Source organism: Protopterus annectens, chromosome 10.part0 (genome assembly GCF_019279795.1).
Source record: "Protopterus annectens isolate FY-2018-M chromosome 10.part0, PAN1.0, whole genome shotgun sequence".
NCBI lineage: Eukaryota > Metazoa > Chordata > Ceratodontiformes > Protopteridae > Protopterus > Protopterus annectens.
The window spans coordinates 1,552,653,271-1,552,671,571 of NC_056744.1; the positions used below are offsets into that span (position 1 = coordinate 1,552,653,271).

At 38.1% G+C, this 18,301-nt stretch overlaps 1 protein-coding gene across 1 annotated transcript in view; it reads left to right on the forward strand.

The window, feature by feature from the left end:
* The window catches only part of LOC122813719 (zinc-binding protein A33-like), a gene marked incomplete in the record, with an annotated part of 72,394 nt that overhangs the window by 29,089 nt on the left and 25,004 nt on the right, over positions 1–18,301 (forward strand).

Sequence of the window (18,301 nt, forward strand, 5' to 3'; positions counted from 1 at the left end):
CTGTGCTTTTTCTAATAGTAAGATTTTTTCAGTTTCCTGTTCTGTTGCTAATGCAATCATAGTTCCATTAAGCTATTCCTTTGTGGTTGATAATTTTTCACAATAGTGGTGTGGGTAATAGGATTTTAAGTTGGGTATTGATAAGCAAGGCTGCAGGGAACAGCATGAAATTGTAAAAAAATAGTTACAACAGCCTTGTTTGTTGGTCTATTCAGCATTATTTAATGTAACCAGCAGCAGTCAGTGTGCAAACATCCAAGATTATTCACTATGTATGTTTACACAGTTGCCAAGTGCCAATACTGGTCATTTTGGTTAAAGCAGCACAAAGAGTTTTGTTACCACCTCACTACACGCATGGGACAGCTAAGATTATAAATAAACACACAGAAAGAAGTGGCACCCTGAGCACCACAGAAGATTGGGTGGAAATAATGAGCACATGGAAGATGTAAAATATGTGAAAAAATAACAGAAACAACAAAATACAACAGAGGGATGGTTTAGCAAGAACAACTGCAGCTATGTTTGTGTGGGGCTTGGGGAAGGAGAACTTGTAGAGGGGTGAAAACATGATAGTGGCAAATGCCTCACCAAATGGCTTGCAGATGTGTAATTTTTAATGGTACAATCTGCAAAATTTCTGAGGTTAGATCTTTATAGTATACACAGAAATTTACATTTTGAAAAGACATAAAGACCTCTTGACCCACTTATCCTCCCTATTTTTTCCTTCCTACTGTATAAGCTGCACCCCTTGCTTAACCAAAAACATTATCCCATTACTCTTAAGAATTCCCTTATGTTTTTGCCTTGCATTTTCAGTTTTTGTTACTGCTTTTAATAGTACATATATGTCTCTAGTTAGACTGTCCCAAACATCTACTGTCTGTTCTTTGAAATATTTCCTTGTGCCTTCACTAAGCCACTTGCCTTCATGTATATTCAAACTGTGTCCTCCTGTTTTAACCACCCCCCGCATGTCTACAAATATACGTGTGTGTGTGTATTATATATATATATATATATGTGTGTGTGTGTATACACACACACACACACACAAACAAAATTTATATACTTTTTTGGGTTTAAAAACATAGTCATTTGAAATCTACTTTGATCGATAAGGTTCTTTTTTTTTTATCTATCAGACTCCCCTTTGCCTTCTTTCTTCAGGACTATTCCTGCTAATGCACAGAGTGCAATTTGTGTTCCCTGCTCTGTACAGCTGCCTGCATGTGGTACATGATCTTAGAAAGATTAGGTCTACAAAAATATACACAGTACTCCGGGTAAGGATATTACTGTCTATAAAGTGGGATAATATTTTTTCTACCAGTCATGCTTCATTATGTATCCCAGTATTCCAAATGTGACCCAATACTCTGTCAGCCTTCCATGTTGCTCTAGCACACCACTTGCCCATCTTTAGGTCATATGATATGATTGTTCTTGTATCCATTTTCTTATGTGTTTTTACTAATGCTTAATCTTCAGTTATGTGCTTGTCTTCTGGTGTTTTCTTTACCTGCTGCATTGCTTTATATTTATCTATTTAAATACATATGCATGCATGTATGTATATAAAGTCTCTTCATCCTGTTTCTATATCTTGTTGTCTACTTTTCTCATTCTGGATGCATTTATATTGTAAAATATAGCATGGATCAGCAACGTACATTTAACAAAGAAAATTGTTTGGTGTTTGCACATCTCAGCAGTTCTTAGTGCAGTCAGTTTGGAATTTGTTTTAGTTCTTTAGCAAGTTAAGAGGCGGATTCCTAAATGGTTTGGTTGAAGAGTGACATGCTATTCCAAGCAGTTACTCCATGCCTGGTTCTAAGTGATGGGCTCTGGCAGTCCCCATTTTGTGTAAGCTAATGGAGACTGCCATAGCCCTATGTTCATTTCCACAAGGGGAATGGGGCTGGCCAAGCTAACCTTAGTAATTGGTGAGATTCACCAATGTACAAGGCTGACTGACTGATAAATCCCATTGCTTGACATCCATTTCTCAAAAATATAACACCTTGGTTGTAATCAGAGATCAGTTGATGAATGTAGTCCTTTATGTCTTACGTTCAGCAGCATTACATATTCCTTTGGGTACTTCTTTCATTTGAAAGGTGGATTTGTTTTGGGATGTCATTATATTCCCTGTTTCTCTAATGATTCTTCTTTGTGTTGATTTGAACCCAGTTGTTTGAACTTGATTGCCACGCTCTGCTCTGTGTTGAATTTCTATTGTTGTCTGCTTGTTCTTGTAAGACTTGGTGATGTCATTTAGAAAGAGCCCCACCCCCCCAGTGACTGATTGCTTCTGAGTGGCATATGTTTATTTGATTGATTCTGCTATAAAAAAATCTCCCATCCTGAGATCTTAACTGTTTGATGTGGCTCATATTCACTTTTTGATGCACAAGAATCATCAGATGATGTAAAGACATTAGCATGACCAGATGTTTTTTTTTTTTTGGCCAGTCAAAAATTTTGTCATTCTCAAAATCTGTCATATGTCTCTCAAATTTTTTTTTTTTAGTTTTAATATTTTAGTGGTATAGTTATAAAATTCTTTATCAAATTCAGCCCTAAATTTCTGATAATTAGAACGTTTTTTATATCTTCAAACTTGTTTTTCACAGATGGCAACTCTGGCTTTTACTTTTATGCAAATAAATCTAGTTTGGAGTTCTAAAAGCAAAGAAATATGCATAGACTAGCCAAGTAGACGTCCCAAAGCAATAGCTGTTAAAAGCTCAACTTCCTGAGGCAGGAAGCTTTATCAGATTATTTACAGTAATGTTGGACTTTTATCATTATCACTTTGGGATTTTTGTGTTAACTCCAGTTTTAATAGCTGATTTATTAACCATTTCAACTTTTTTATCTCCTTTATTGAATTATCACTTAACACATAGGCAAACATACATTTATATAAAAGAAAACAAACCATGTTAACATGTTCACAGTTACAAACATACATCAAATACATGCTTTTATGCAATTATCATCAATCCAACATTACATAAGTAACTCGGTTCCTGCCTTTCCTTAAACTTCACTTCTCCTCCAAAACATTATTCCGCATATATTGTTCCCACAATTTCTACTTTTGTTTCTTTAGTTTGCTTCTAAACTTTTCTAAAGATCCTACTTCCATTTTTTTATCTTTCTTACAGTGTTCACTACCTTTAGAAGAGTTGGTTTAAATTTTGATTTCCATTTTCTAATAATTGCTTTTTTGGCAGCCACCAGAATTAAATGTAACAAGGCCTAACAATCTCTGGGGAATTCAGATGTTGTATCCCAGCTCAAAAAAACATTTCCTTAGTTACATCCATTCGATCACCCAATTTTTCTGTCGAGAGTGCTCTGTAGGGAATATTGAAAGTCTGTCTGCTCATTACACTCCCAGAACTTATGTTCCCAATTATCTTTTTCTTCTCCATCATACTCAACGTTTGTCATCTACATGAGGAAAAATTTTTGGAGTCTGCTTGGGGTATAAAAATACCTATGCAAAAACTTCCAAGCAAAAATCCAAAATCTTCCAGACTTTGTTGCATATTTGGGAGCCGTATATATGTCCTTCCATTGTTTCATTGTGAATTGCTTATCCAGTCTGTCTTTCCTACCTTTTCTAACTTCCTCTCATTGATTTCTATAGCTATTTTGCAATATTATATATGCTCTATATCTATCTACTAATTCTCCCCTTTTTAACAACAGCTTCTGTTCTAGATTCAGCTAAAAACTGTACTAGAGCAGGTCTTTCACTTAGGATTCCCCTAGCCCTTTCTTTTTGCCTGTACTCTGATATCAGTCCCTGATAGGGAAGGCAGTCTCTAGCCTGCAGTATGTCTTCTTGGCCTCTTTTTATTCTATTGCCTTTCACTCTCTAGTTATTTCTTTATTAACTACTTCATCTTATCCAGTAACTTACATCAAAGAACGTCCTGACTGAAGACAAAACTCATTCAACTTCTGATTAAAGTCAGATTTGTCAGTGCCGACTGCTGACCTGCTTAAAATACACAGCCCTTTAGGGAGTGCCTTACCTTTCAAATATGCACTAACTGAAGATTACTACCAGTACATCTGTCTTGTGGTTACCCTTATAAATGATAAACAGGATTTGTAAAAATTAGCTACAATTTCTGGTAAGTGGTTAAAAACCACATAGTAGAGCCCTGTGCAATTCCTGAATTGACTGATGCAAAATGGAGCAGCAACATACAAATAGAAATCCATGGCATAGTCCACAATTCACAAATGTGAATTTCAGAATGCACTGCAAAGTAGTGGCTAGGATTTACTGGTGTACAAGTACTGCACCAATACCTACAGGCAACATGCAGTGCCTAGGAAATTAAGTGTTTTGCTTAACATTATCACTATTTCAACCTACACTCTATTAAGCAGTAAAATCCTAAAATGGTGCAGTAGCACATTTTACTATGGTCATAAAGTGCTTATATACAAGCGCACTGTTACAACTGCTCACCTGACCTGCTTCCAACATAGTCACACAGCTGAACTCTCACCAGTGGAAGAACCTATACCACTAGATACTAAATATATAAATTAACCGTATTTCATAGTCACAACAGCAGTGACAATGGCAGAAACAATGATGAATTGAAACTCGCCTGGTTTGCAAGCTACAAAGTAATTAATTTGTATAACCATTACTGACACCCTTTGCATACTACAGTTCAGACATCCTGAGACTGTAGAGAACAGCAGTGAAGATATGCCCAAATCAAACAAACATAACCTTCCTAGAGTGTCATGTACCTACCTTGGCTATCTTTTGCTGTGGTACATTTTTCACTGATTTTTCTGAGCATATTTCGGTATATTCCACCTAGGTCTACTACTGGAGATCAGAATTACACTATTTTGAAATCCAGAAGTAGATGGCCACTAATGCGAAAGTGCACTTCACCAAAAGTGCACTATCGCGAATACCACTAGAACGAACAGGCAATGTCTTCCACTGTGGTGCAGTAGTCACGGACCTTAGGGTTAGGGCTTGGGTTAAGGATAGTGGATACCTAGTAGGGCTATCCACTATCCTTAACCCAAGTCCTAACCCTAAGGTCCATGACTACCACACCACAGTGGAGGACATAGGTCCGTGACTACTGCACCGTGGAGGACATACAATTTCCTCCACTGTGGTGCGGTAGTCATGGACCTTTGGGTTAGGGCTTGGGTTAAGGATAGTGGATAGTGGATAGCCCTACTAGCTATCCACTATCCTTAATCCAAGCCCTAACCCTAAGGTCCGTAACCATTCGCTCAAGTGGTGTTCGCGAAAGTACACTTTCGGTGAAGTGTACTTTCGCGTTAGTGGGCATCTACTACTGGATTTCGAAATGGTGTAATTTCGATCTTCAGTAGTAGACCCATTCCACCCATATCTCTTTTTCTTTAAAACAGAGTAAGTGACTTGGACAGCTATCAAATCCTTTTAATGTATTCCTTTCCAACATGTAGTAGTGTGAAAAGTACTGTCTTGTAATATTCCAACAGTAATTTATAACTCAAAGTATGTGTAAAAAAAGTGTGAACATTTTGTTCATCTTCTTCCGTTACCACTAGCTATTTCTTTACTTGCTTTATTATTAATTTCATATTTCTACTGTATTTATTAAGTTTAGTCACTTTACCTGAAGATCAACCAACCCAGGAACTACTCAAAGTTAGCTTGTCATGTGGTAGAAGTCACTGCTTGTCTACTACTAATTCAGATAATGGAATGTCAGTGAATACCTGTTCTCCTAAGAATGGCAATGCATACTAACTGTCTTGTCAGTTGGTATCTCTACTTCATTTACTTTATTTTTGCTTCTTTTATGTATAAACCTGATGCATAGAACTTTCTTCCTTTTGCTTAGGTTTCCTGCATTTGGGCTCAACAAGAATATTATTAGAATCATGTTTAGGGTTATCTTATCTCTCTGTATACAATATTTTCCCATTTTCTCTTCTTTATGTTGTTTTCTCTCTACCTTGGGTGAAGGAACAACCTCTCACTTTATTTTTTTTCTCTAGGTTGCCTTAACTCTGAAAAGGGTACCTCAGGACACATTTTATCTTTGATTTTACATTGTACTTGCTTATAGATACATGGGTCTTCCCTTGTTTGATTTTTCTGCCTTAAAATGAGACAAGTAGGTTTAAAACTCTGAATAGGTACCATTTCTTCCTGTTTAACCACACCAGCAAAACACTAGCAAACACTTTCTCACTAGTATTTTTTTTTCTTCTAGTGTCTGTATTCACAGTTATGATAATGCAAAATGACAGTATTAAAATTAATGGCAATAAGTACATTTTTTACAATGAAATCACAGTCAGCCATGGAAAGTTTAGTATTACTTTCTCTAATTACCCAAAGAAAAATAAAAAGTGAACATTGACTGTTTAATCTATGTATGTAATGTCTCATATGCTACTGATATTTTTTATAACTAGAAAAGTAGCCAGTGTAATATGAAAACAACTTTGATTAGAAGTGCACCTGTAAATGTGTACTCCACAACACTGGCTCATTGCTTAGAATTCTTAATTTAAGAGACTTTATGTTTAGCTTGAGAAAAAGTTTAACATTTTGCTCATATTTTAAATTCTGCTATGTCCTAAGTTCATTCCCTTAAAATATACTCTTTCAGTCAGTATTCCTCTGTCTTCAGTTCTGCTAGTCATTTCTATTCACTGCTTTTGCAACAATTTCAGGCTGCACTCTGCTTTTCAACAATTTCAACCTGCAATGTTTTATTGTACAAACCCTTTCCTTCTACTGATTCTGCTGTTGCAGATTGTTCTGCCATTGCTGTATACTGGCACATTTCTTTAAATGGTAAAGATTCTTCTTATTTTGTCCATATTCATAGACTTTTTATTATCTTCAGGGCTTTTAACACTATGCCATGACTGCATTAATATACTCTGAGTAACTGCTTGAAATGTTGGGACTCAGAATGCTGACTCCCAAAATGTGGAAGCTGAATAAAAAAAAAAGGACTTAAAGATAATAAGTTTAAGACTGAAATCTCTTGGAATATTCATTTTTCTCTGAGGTGCAACAATCTCAGAATTTGGTATAAGTATCTGGGGTGTATGGGAGCTTGCTCCTGCAAAAAAAAAAAAAAGTTTTAAAGAAAAAAGTGATGATCAATATTCATGCTTCTCATGTATTTTCAGTCTTTTCATTTTCAGTTTTTTGGGACTCAGCATTGCATGTCCCATTTCAATAGGGAGTGTGTTTGGTGATTTCTTCCCACTTTTTCCAAGTTAGGCAATGGAATAGTTGCCATATTCACTTGCTGTCCCGACCTCCATCAACACACTTTTAAGGTGCCCTGTCAAAATCTTACCTTCTTCCGTTGAATCCATACATCTTTAAAATGAAGGAAATCTTTATTATCATGTAATATGTTAAACTGGATCCTACAGTATCAGGATGAATTACCTTCCCAAGCACAATTTGTATTTTTATCTGAGCAACAGAATACTATTTTCTATCTCCATGAATGCATACAATACTTTGTAGTTAAGGGTTTATTTTATAAACATATCATGCCTTCACAAGCATGGCAAAGCTTATCTGAAGCTAGTAGTCTTTGCAGTTCTCTGCTATCAGTTACGACAATGAACTTGATCAGTTTTGCAGTATCACAGTAAAAGAATGCAGACTCGGTATTATAGCAGATAATTTATTACATTCTTTAGGCATTACATCATTAGTTACATACTTTTTGGTCGTTATACTATAGGTCTAACCTATTCATTTCTATACATAGTTTCATAGTTTCCTGGCATAAGAATCTTTCTAGTAGTACAGTAAAACTATCAGTATGCTTAGGGTCAGTGTATCACATCATCTCACAGTGTTTCTCGTGGCTAACATTTCTTATATTTTATGTATAGTATGCTAACTTTCTGGATCTAACCATTAGTTATTAGTTTTAAGTCACATAACTGTGAGCTTACCATTTTGTGATTTAAAAAAATGTCAAACTTTAAGACTTTTGAGCTTGTGATTTGTAGGTAACAGCATCTCTTTCAAGTGCTGCCTTTTTAAAGTCTTCATAGTCTTGCTGTTCAGTCCATTCTATGGCCTTGAGTACTTTCAGTGTTTTTTCAGTCAAAAGGATCTTGGCCTAGTCAGATTGGTTCTATCCCTACTCGTGAGTATACCACTCAAAAGTTACAAAGTTCATATCTAGGTTTTCCTCCCTGGTTAATTGGTTAGTAGTAGAGTTGTTCTTGGCAATGCCATAGATTTGGCAGTTTCCATCATTCTCTCATTTGCAGCAGCAATCCTCTGCAGTGGTGAAGTTACACTTGTCTTCCTGGCAAATGGAGTAATACACAGGTCATAGGATCATAGGAGGTTACTAGGTTAATGGCTCTAGGGTCCTTACAAGCCTCGCCACGTACAACCCCTGTTTCCAATAATATCAAGGTATTAAGTAGAACTAAGTCAACAACTACTGCCCCTGTCCAAGAGGGACACAGGTTAAACTCCCGCAGTGAATTTGTGGTTTTCCATCCAATCATTCAAATTACACTTAAATGGGGTCAGTGAGGGGCTCTGCTTCACCAGAATTGGAAGTTTGTTCAGAGGAGAGTAACCTTTGTGACACATATCTCTCTTTCCAGCAAATTCTGTTGATGTCACATACTAAGTTGAGTTCCCTAGAGCAAGTGCATATTATACCATTTGATTTACAAATGTGCAGCATTTCTATTAGAGCAGGATCTGAGATTGCTTTATATGCGTGGCAGAGGTCACCTCTGAGTAGTCTGTAAGACACAGAGTATAGTGACAGTGATTTCAGTCTATCAACATATGACATATGCTGAAGACCCTGAATTTTCTTTGTAAGAAACCTTTGAGGTCTTTCCAGTTACTGCAGGTGCCTGGTAAGGTACATATCAAAGGTAGCATTGTACTCTATTATTGGTCTGATGAGTGAGGAGTACAGGGTGGTTATGACCTCCTTTTGTTCTGGATGCAATGCCCTTTCTTATGGGGTGGGTGATGTAGAAAGCCTTTCTTACCACTGTGGAGATGTGGTGGTGAAAGGAAAGGTTGCTGTCAACTTGCATGCCCAAATCTCTCATCACTGATGGTGTACTTAGGGTGTTGTTATTAATGTGGTGATCTGCAGGGATGTTGCCCTTGCTGAAGGGGATGATAATGCATTTTCTTGCACTGAGTTTTAGCCCATGACTGTGACACCGGTTATTTGTCTGTAAGTCCTTCTTGTAGGATGTTGACATTGTTTGGGGACTCGATGACTGCACTCAGTTTGCACTCATCAGCAAACGTGGTCACTCATGGGCATTTTGCTTTAGCCTGTATATCCAAAAAGTAGTTTCCAAACAGTAGGAACCCCAGTACAGATCTCTGTGGAACACCACTGTTTATGGGTCTGCTGGTGGAGGTAGAGTCACCTATACTGACTGTGTTAGTTCTATCAGTGAGCCAGTTTGCAACCCACCTGATAATATTTGGGTTGATCTCCAGCTGAATGAGTTTATCAATGATGCCTGAGTGGGGAATAGTGTCAAAGAGCTTGGCCAGATCTAGGTAGGCCATATGCATGTATTTGCCTTTGCCCAGGGCTTTGGTGACTGTCTCAAAGAAGTTCACCAAGTTCAAGAGGCAGGATCTCCCTTTAACAAAGCCAAACTGGGTTGGGTCAAGCATTTGGAGGTCTCCTATATCTTTGTTGATAAGGTCCATGATTATTCTTTCCATAGCCTTGCAGATTAGGCTGGTCAGGCTTATTATAGTTTCCAGGGTCTGTGGAGGCACTTCCTTTATGTAACAGGATGATGGTTGCTGTTTTCCATTCAGCAGGCACAAAACCAGTGCTTACACTGTGGTTAAAAAGATAACCCAGCGGTACAGCTAGTTGCTGTTTTAATCCATTTAGAACACAGCCTGGGATATTATCAAGTCCCATGGACGCTGTGTTTTTGGCATTGGAGAGAGCGTTTATGACCTGCTTCTTGGAGGTACTAGGTGGAGGGCAGGCGGTGGGGATGTTTTGCAGGATATGTGGTGGGAGGGGTTCACTGAACCTGTCAGCTAGCAGGTTGGTTATTTCTGTGGGTTTCATATATGTGGTACCATTAACAACCAGTTTGGTGCAGATCTGGGTTTTTCCTTTAAGGTTTCTGACATAGCTAAAGAAGGCCTTATGGTTATTCTTGGTGAAGGAGGCTCATTTGGATTCATAGTTGGCTTTAGAATGCCTTATGAGGTGTCTTATTTGCTTGTTTAAGCCAAGGTGGGAATGCTTCCAATTCAGAGACCATTTCTTCCTGCTCCTGGACAGCAATTTCTTTCCCTTATTGTATAACCTGTTAATGACGGATGTCCATGAGGCAGGTTTGCTATTTCTTGACAATCTTGTTTTGATCCTATCAAGTATGGCTGAGTCAATACTTTTGTATAGATGCTTATACAAGCCATTGGTGTAAATCCCAGTATAGGTGTCCATGCCATCAGTGAGGGTAGGGGCTATGAAGCTATTAATGCTGTCATGTATTAGGTTGTAACTGGCTTGGAGAAGGTTTTTAGTCTAGTTGCTGCTAATAAGGGGTCATAATTTATTGTTACTTTTAATGAGACTGATTTATGATCCAACCTCATTAGGGAAGGCTGCACACATGGGGTGGTGCAGTGATCACCCATGTTGGTGAGCATCAGATTCTGAATATTTGGGCCTCTTGTAGGGGTGTCAACCAGCTGGTCCAGGGCACTGTAGTTGATGAAGTCCAAGATCCTTTGGGCAAATGTGTTAGCTCATGTATAATTTACCCAATCTATGTCACCTAAAGTCACCCAAGACCAGGGTGTTTGGTTGTATCTTGAGCTATTCAAGTAGATCCAAGTATGCAGTGTGGGCATCCTGGTTCCTGGAGGGGGTCCTATAACTGGCAGTAACTTGGAGAGGGTTTTACCTACAGTCAACTGGACCTGGATTAGTTTAAAGGAATCATTTTTGTTTTAACTAATCTAGAGGTGTATTTATCTTTGATGAATATTGATAGTCCACCTCCTTTAGTTCTCGCACTTTCAGTTTGTGGTCTGAATGTGTGGAAGGCATTATAACCTGGTATGGCTGGGGTGTTTTCTGTGGTCTTAAACCGAGTATCTGTGACTGTACAGATGTCAGCATCTTCTAAGGTCAGGGTTGCTTCCAGTGAGTGCAGTTTGATATTTAGACACCTAGCATTTAGCAGCATAACCTTGAGGTTTTTTTTTTGAAGATATTTTTAAATCGGGAATTTTGTTGTTGTGATATTGCCTAAAAAAGGCACTGTAGAGGAGGCAAGAGCCTTAGCCAGTAACCAAAATCCCAGAGGTGACAGATGAAGACCATCTCTGGCAAAGCAGCATGGTCTGTCTACTATGTCATCCCAGGCTGACAGATACTGGAACCCCTTAGAGTGACACCAGAAACTAAGCCAGTTGTTGAAATCAATCATTTTTTGTTTATATTGTGGTAACGTCTTAGGTGAAGGTGGTAAGCAGCTCAAGGTTATGGCATACCTGCCTGAGACAGTGAGACATATTCAGAGAGTACACTCATGCCTCCCTTCATATAGTCCAGTGACTTACGTTCAGGTTATTCACATCAACATGAACTATGATGAAGTCATAACAGTACTTGTAGACAGACGAGTGCATGTGTGATCTGGTGGATCCTTACACCCAACAGACAGCTGACCGTAACTTTCTCCTTGTCCAGCTTGGTGAATGGGGCATCTATGTGTCTCACAATAGAGTTGCCTATGACCAAAACATTTGGTTTAGATATGCTTTGCCTTAGGGGCTTGTTTGGTGAGACACTTGTGGTTTTATGGGGGTCTATATTACATGATCGAAGAGTCAGTTCATCAAACGGCATTTTACAGCGAAAATGCCGTTCAGCAAACTGTTATAGTGAGATCGCGGTACTGTGAAGATCGGAATATTTGCACTTTCCTCACTGTAGTATGATCTTAGAGTTGGTATATATAATTAGTGGAGGGTGTGAAGGGTCGCAGCCCCCCACAATAGCGAGTTTGAGGTCTGGCATTTTCTGTCTTCAGGTCATTCGACATTTAGACTATTTGGTGTTCTAATATATACCCAGTTTTATGTGTACTGAGTGTTGTAGTTACTGTATTTGGTGTAGCATGTTTGTGTTTCGGAGATCTGTGGTGTTTAGGTACATTTCTGGAGAGTACCTCCGCATATGATGGTTTATGTGTTGAAAGTGTGGTTTGTGCAGGAGGTGTAGTATGTGGGCTGACAACCTGTTTAGTGTCACTGTTCTGTGAACAAGAGAGTAAGGATTCCAAGTTCTTAGTGTATATGGATCTCTCACAAATTAAGCTTGAGTGGTTTAGGAGTAGTGGGTTGTTAGTGCACATGAGGCAATTGCTACACTGCCTCAGGATACCCATGCCAATCAGGCTGCCAAGAGAAATGGAAGAGAACTGGCCATCCATAACACTAGGTGTAAATTTGCCTGCTTTAATGAGGAAGGATGTGGTTTAATTGGGAGTTTAATGCTGGGTCTATACTAATGGGGCTGTCAAAGGGTACAAGACTGTTAGGGATTAAAAGATTTCAGTTAAGATGACAAATGTTGTAGAAACCCCACTGAGATACTCTCCGAGCAGCTAAGCACAATTTAAGGGACTCCTCAGTTGGAGAAAGGGCATCTTCTAAGGGGAAATGAGCTTTTGCATCTGTAACCACCAATGGTTAACTCCACTGCATAGTGATGCATGAAGGTGCGCTGTGTGCAGACATATGCCTCTGATTGCTCAGATGAAGATAGCAGACCAGTGGCTGGTTGCCAAACTCAGTGGAGCTGTGTTAAAACATGCACAAACCCATGCAAATGCAGGGTTTATGTAGCAACTGTTGAGCCCAAATGCAGCTGATTTTAGTGCTCAGATAATGCCAAACAGTCCAGATTCAGCAAATCTGAATCTAACCTATGCTATAAAATACACAAGTACTAGAAAATACAAAGTGCAGGAAAAACAGTCTCAAACAGCAAACAGTTGAAATAGCGAAACAGCAAAACAGTTTAAACGGCTAAAAACAGTGAAAAGTAGGAGGCAATTCAATAATACACAGTTTAACGTGTAGTACAGTCTAAGCACAATTTAAGGGACTCCTCCGTTGGCGCACGGTCAGCTTGTAAGGGAAAATAAATGTATTTTAGCTTTTGCATCTATAACCGTCAATGGTTACCTCCACTGCATAGTGATGCTCAAAGGTGAGCTATGTGCAAACAGATGCCTCTGACTGCTCAGATAAAGATAGTAGAGCAGTGGCTGGTCACCACACTTGGTGGAGCAGTGTTAAAACAGTACAGACTCGTGTAAACGCAGGGTTTATGTAGCAACTTTGAGAACCTTTTTTTAAAACAAGTTAAGCAATTTTCAAATGAGCTGGCCAATGGAAATGCTCAATATTGAGCCTGTGCTATAAAATATACAAGTACTAGAAAATACAAAGTGCAGGAAAAACTGTCTCAAATAGCAAACAGTGAAACGGCAAAACAGTTAAAATGGCTAAAACGGATAAAAGTAGGCGGCAATTCAGTAATGCACAGTTTTGAGTTCAGTACAGTGAATGGAAATACTTATTTTTCTGTAGCTTTCGAAGGATGCCTTGAATTGCATTTGGATTCACTACAGAAATCAGAGAGAGCACACTAATCCTAGAGCAGTTTATGTAAACTGAGCACAAGCACTTGTAAATGTGCTGCCTAAGTACAAGCCAGATTAAGCAATTTTTAAACAAGCTGGCCAATGGAAATGCTCAATACTGAGCCTTATTCCAACAATCTCCAATTCAGATGGGTCCTTTTCTATACTTTTCGGCCACAAGGGTGCAGGAGGCCCTCTTAATGCAAGATGGGTTGGTTTTAGTGCTCAGATAATGCCAAACAGTGTAGATTAAGCAAATCTGAATCTAGCCTATGCGTTACAATACACAAGTACTAGAAAATGGAAAGTGCAGGAAAAACAGTCTCAAACAGAAAACAGTTGAAACAGTAAAACAGCAAAACAGTTAAAGCAGCTAAAAAACAGTTAAAAGTAGGTGGCTTAGGTGGCAGTTCGGTAATATAAATTCATAGTTAATTACTAGGCTGTTCTAAGCTTAGCCAATTTTCCTTTCAAAGCTGAGAATCAAACAATGTACCTTGTGTCTGTAAGGCAAACACCTTAACCATTGTACCAACCCCAGTGACTTGGTAATTAAAAAAATCCCATCACACACCACAGCACTGTATCACTCTTTGGGTGGGTATCACTGATCAAAGGGTTTTGATTTGTCAAACTGGGGAAAAACATATGCTCCAAAATTTGTGTTTCTTGTTTCCAGTGAAAGGTACCATCTTAGGGCTTTGGCATAATAAAAGTATGGCAAAAATGATGCCTGGTAAATCCACCAATGTGGAGTATGAAATATTGCTGAGACCACCAGACACAGAAAAAAATAGCTTAATTTATAATATAAAACATAAAAAATGCAGGTTCTTCCCCAAATAGCCAGCTGTATGGTTTGACATAATTAACCTTCAATATAGTGCTTCAAAGTTTGGATACACTTTGCCAGCTCATGCTGTTTCACTCTCAGCCTTTTAATACTTCTCACATCTGGATTCCCTTCAACATGAATAAAGGCCAGCTCCTTCCTGGTATCGTCTTACAGGTCTCACTTTGTGTCTGTTTTTGTAAGGTTACCATTGATCTTCCTTTACACAGGAATGTCCTCATTTAGGCAACTGTGTGCTGTGAAAAACATGAAAAATGGCAAAGGTCTTGCAATTTTAGAGCAAAAATATTTCTTAAGCTTCCTTTAATTGTGAAATAAAAGAATGATTTTATATCTGAAATCCCTACATATGGTATGAAACAAGATAAACATGACTCACATTTTTTACAAAAATGAACTTTTATTTTGACAAATGTGAAGTCCAGTCCTTTGAGATTGTGTTACTTTTAGTGAGGCGATGTACATGGTAGAATTAAATTGAAATATATGGTAATGTAAAAATGTAAAAACATTTGCATATACTAAGACTTTTGGCATGGGGGGGTGAGTTGTATGTGCTAGTATTCTCTGGTTAGGGTTGCAGTATGGGTTGGAAAAAGGGACAGATTTTATGTTGTCTATGTATATTGCAGTGTGTATGTGTGTGGTGTGTATGTATTTTTTTACTGTATTGATAGTGAAAGGATTTTTGGTAACATGATGTGCAGGGGTGGGTTAGGTATGATACATCGGAATGAGGTGGCACAGGGGGCATTAACAATGATGCGACAATATTGAATAAAATATACACACACACACACACACACACACACACACACACACACACACACACACACACACGCACACATGCATACACATTGTATCCCTAAAACATACACACGCGCACACACACAAATTGTAATCCTACATAAAAATGCATTCTGATGAGACTTTTGTGTGTGCTGGGTCAACCTTATATGGTAAGAGGGTGGATTTTGCTATGAGATTATTGAACATGGAAAGCAAAATGATTTTAGCTTCAGGACACTCTATCCAAAAGGTTTAAATCTTGAAGTGAATTTGAATATTAGTTGAACAACGATTATTTATTTGATCAAGTGTTCGGTGTTTTAAAAAAGTATTTAAAGGAAGTATTATTTATGTGATGCAATGTTTATTTAGATATTTATTTGTTAGGTGCAATATCTATTTTGTCATTTTGTATTTTTGATTGTTTTGCGGTGAAGAATTAACGTTTTAAGATATAATAGTATTATATTTGCATAAATTAAAGTGCATGTGATTGTTTGAGCACATCAGCAAGGGACACTAAGTATAAATATATGTTTTGTATCATTAACTCCTCTTTTGCAGGTGAAATGCCTAGGTACCAGATATGATGTGGTATGAATATATTTCACTTCAGCTACATGTCACGGCTCTTATTTTCATTTTACCTATTTTATTTGCTTGTTTTGTTTTGTTGTTTTGTATCTGTTCTGCCCAAACCCTGGAAAATTACAAGACATAACCCAAGATTCATTTACCTACTGATAAACATTGCCAACTAACTCTCAGTTACTTCTAAATCCTAAAAAAGGTAAATTAATTTTATTTCCTCCAAAACCATTGACTCACAGAAAAAAACTTTCCCACATAGCCTCATCAAAGAGAAATAACACAAAAAAAACCTGAACTTGTCACTCATACCAAACCTCTTGTCATAATCGTACATGAATGTATGAAGCCTGACCTTCACATAAAACAGGCATAGCCGGCCTTGGGCATAGGCCAGCTAGGCACTGGTCTAGCAGGGGTGCTTTTCCAGTAATCTGGATGGCATAGGTAGACTAGGATGGGGGCACTGGGTGGCATGGAGAGGTACTGTAGAGCCCTCTTGCCTAGGGCACCAGATGACCAAAGGCGTGCCCTGAAAACGGGCAATTAATGAAAACACCAAAATAAAAAAACAAGTTCCTTCTATAGTATAAAAACATATTTAACTAACACCACTCCCATTTTCTCATAACAGCAATCTACACAGAAAGGTCAACTAAAACAGTGGTATAACAAAGTTGATAGATTTACAGCTAATGTGCAACCTATAACACACTACTGCATTGCTATGAAGCAGTTAAATAGGACAGAACTGCTCCACTACCTAACCTCACGGCTCTTACTCATAATCTCATTAACAAACCAGAACACTGTCCATCTGTAAAAGGTGTAATCATGTAATGCTCCACTAACAGAATTCTGTGCTCCACAGACACCACCTGCTAGTAACCAAATCAAACAACTCATCAGGAAACTCCCTGTACTCCAGCTACATCTCCAAGAAGTGGAACTCCATCGCTCTTCCTCTCAGACAAGTGAATAATCTAAACTTCTTTAAACCACAACTAAAGAAAAAAAAGAAAAGAAAAAACATGTAGAAGACTCCTGCCTTTGTTCCTGCATTTCTCATAGGTTCATAGGTAAGTGCTAGGCTAGCTGCCCTTGCAGGCCCTTTTAAGGCTAGCCAGTTTGCCTTTTAGTACTCTATTAACCTAGCCCATTTGGTATTAGTTTGGCCTTACCCTTCTCCAGGCAAAACCTCACCTTACATTTCATTATTGTAGGTGACATCTCACAGTCATTCTCCTATTTAGTTCTTACGGACCAAATTCTGTTGCCCACCCTTTCAGTCTCAAAACAATTGTAAATTAATTATTGCTGACACAAATATATTCTTACAATTATCAGCATCTCTTATTGCATTATTACAGAATATTCTTCATAGTGGATTTTGTGACTCTAAAAGTGAGTCGGCTACATATATTTGCCAGCTCCCCATTGAAATGTTGGCACTCAAAATGCTGGTTGCTGAAAAGTTGAATATAAAAAAAAAGACCAAATACCCAGAGAAGAAAATCACTCTTATTCTTCTTAAGTCTGATTTTTGTAGGGGCCAAGCTCCATTGCATCCCCCATATGGTAGGCAACCCCCCCCTTCCCAAACTTATATTGTCTCCGAGAATGCCTTACCTCTGAGAAAAGGGAATATTCCAAGAAATGGCATCCAAGACTTGGTATAAGTCCAGTCTCTCAGCCATTCAGTCTCCACATTTCAAGACTCAGTCTAGCGGGTCCCAACATTTAAAATGGTTACCATATTCACCACTAAGTATTATAATGAAAAATAACTATGTACTTTTGAATATACTCCGCATACTCCCTTCCCAAAGTGAGGTGATCAGCAAGGTGACCTACTTCCCCACCACAAGCTCCAAAAGGCACCTGAGCCATTACTTGAACTTAGGTCAGCTGGATCACAGTCAGGGTTTTATCTCTTTATGCCAACACAACTGGCATACAAAATTATGCAGTTTTTGTTGTTACAGTATGTTATTTTTGCAGTTTATTTTGTTTATAAGGACAGCCTCCTGAAGTTTTTATTTGAGCTGAAAGAAAGACTAAACCCACAGTGTCTCACTACCTAAATTACTTTATAGGTTACTATACATTCATGCTAATTGCAGCAATAGGAAAGTCATATTTTCCCAAGAAGACAAATGATCAACTATGTCTTACACATTAAAAACTTTACATTAAAAGCCAGCATAGGTGCTGATGATGTACTGAAACCACACAGTAACTTCTATGTTAAATACGTTGCTTTTGGTTACCCAGAATGCCTTGATAATGTATATAAGTCTTTGTGCATCACTTACCTTGGCATCATTT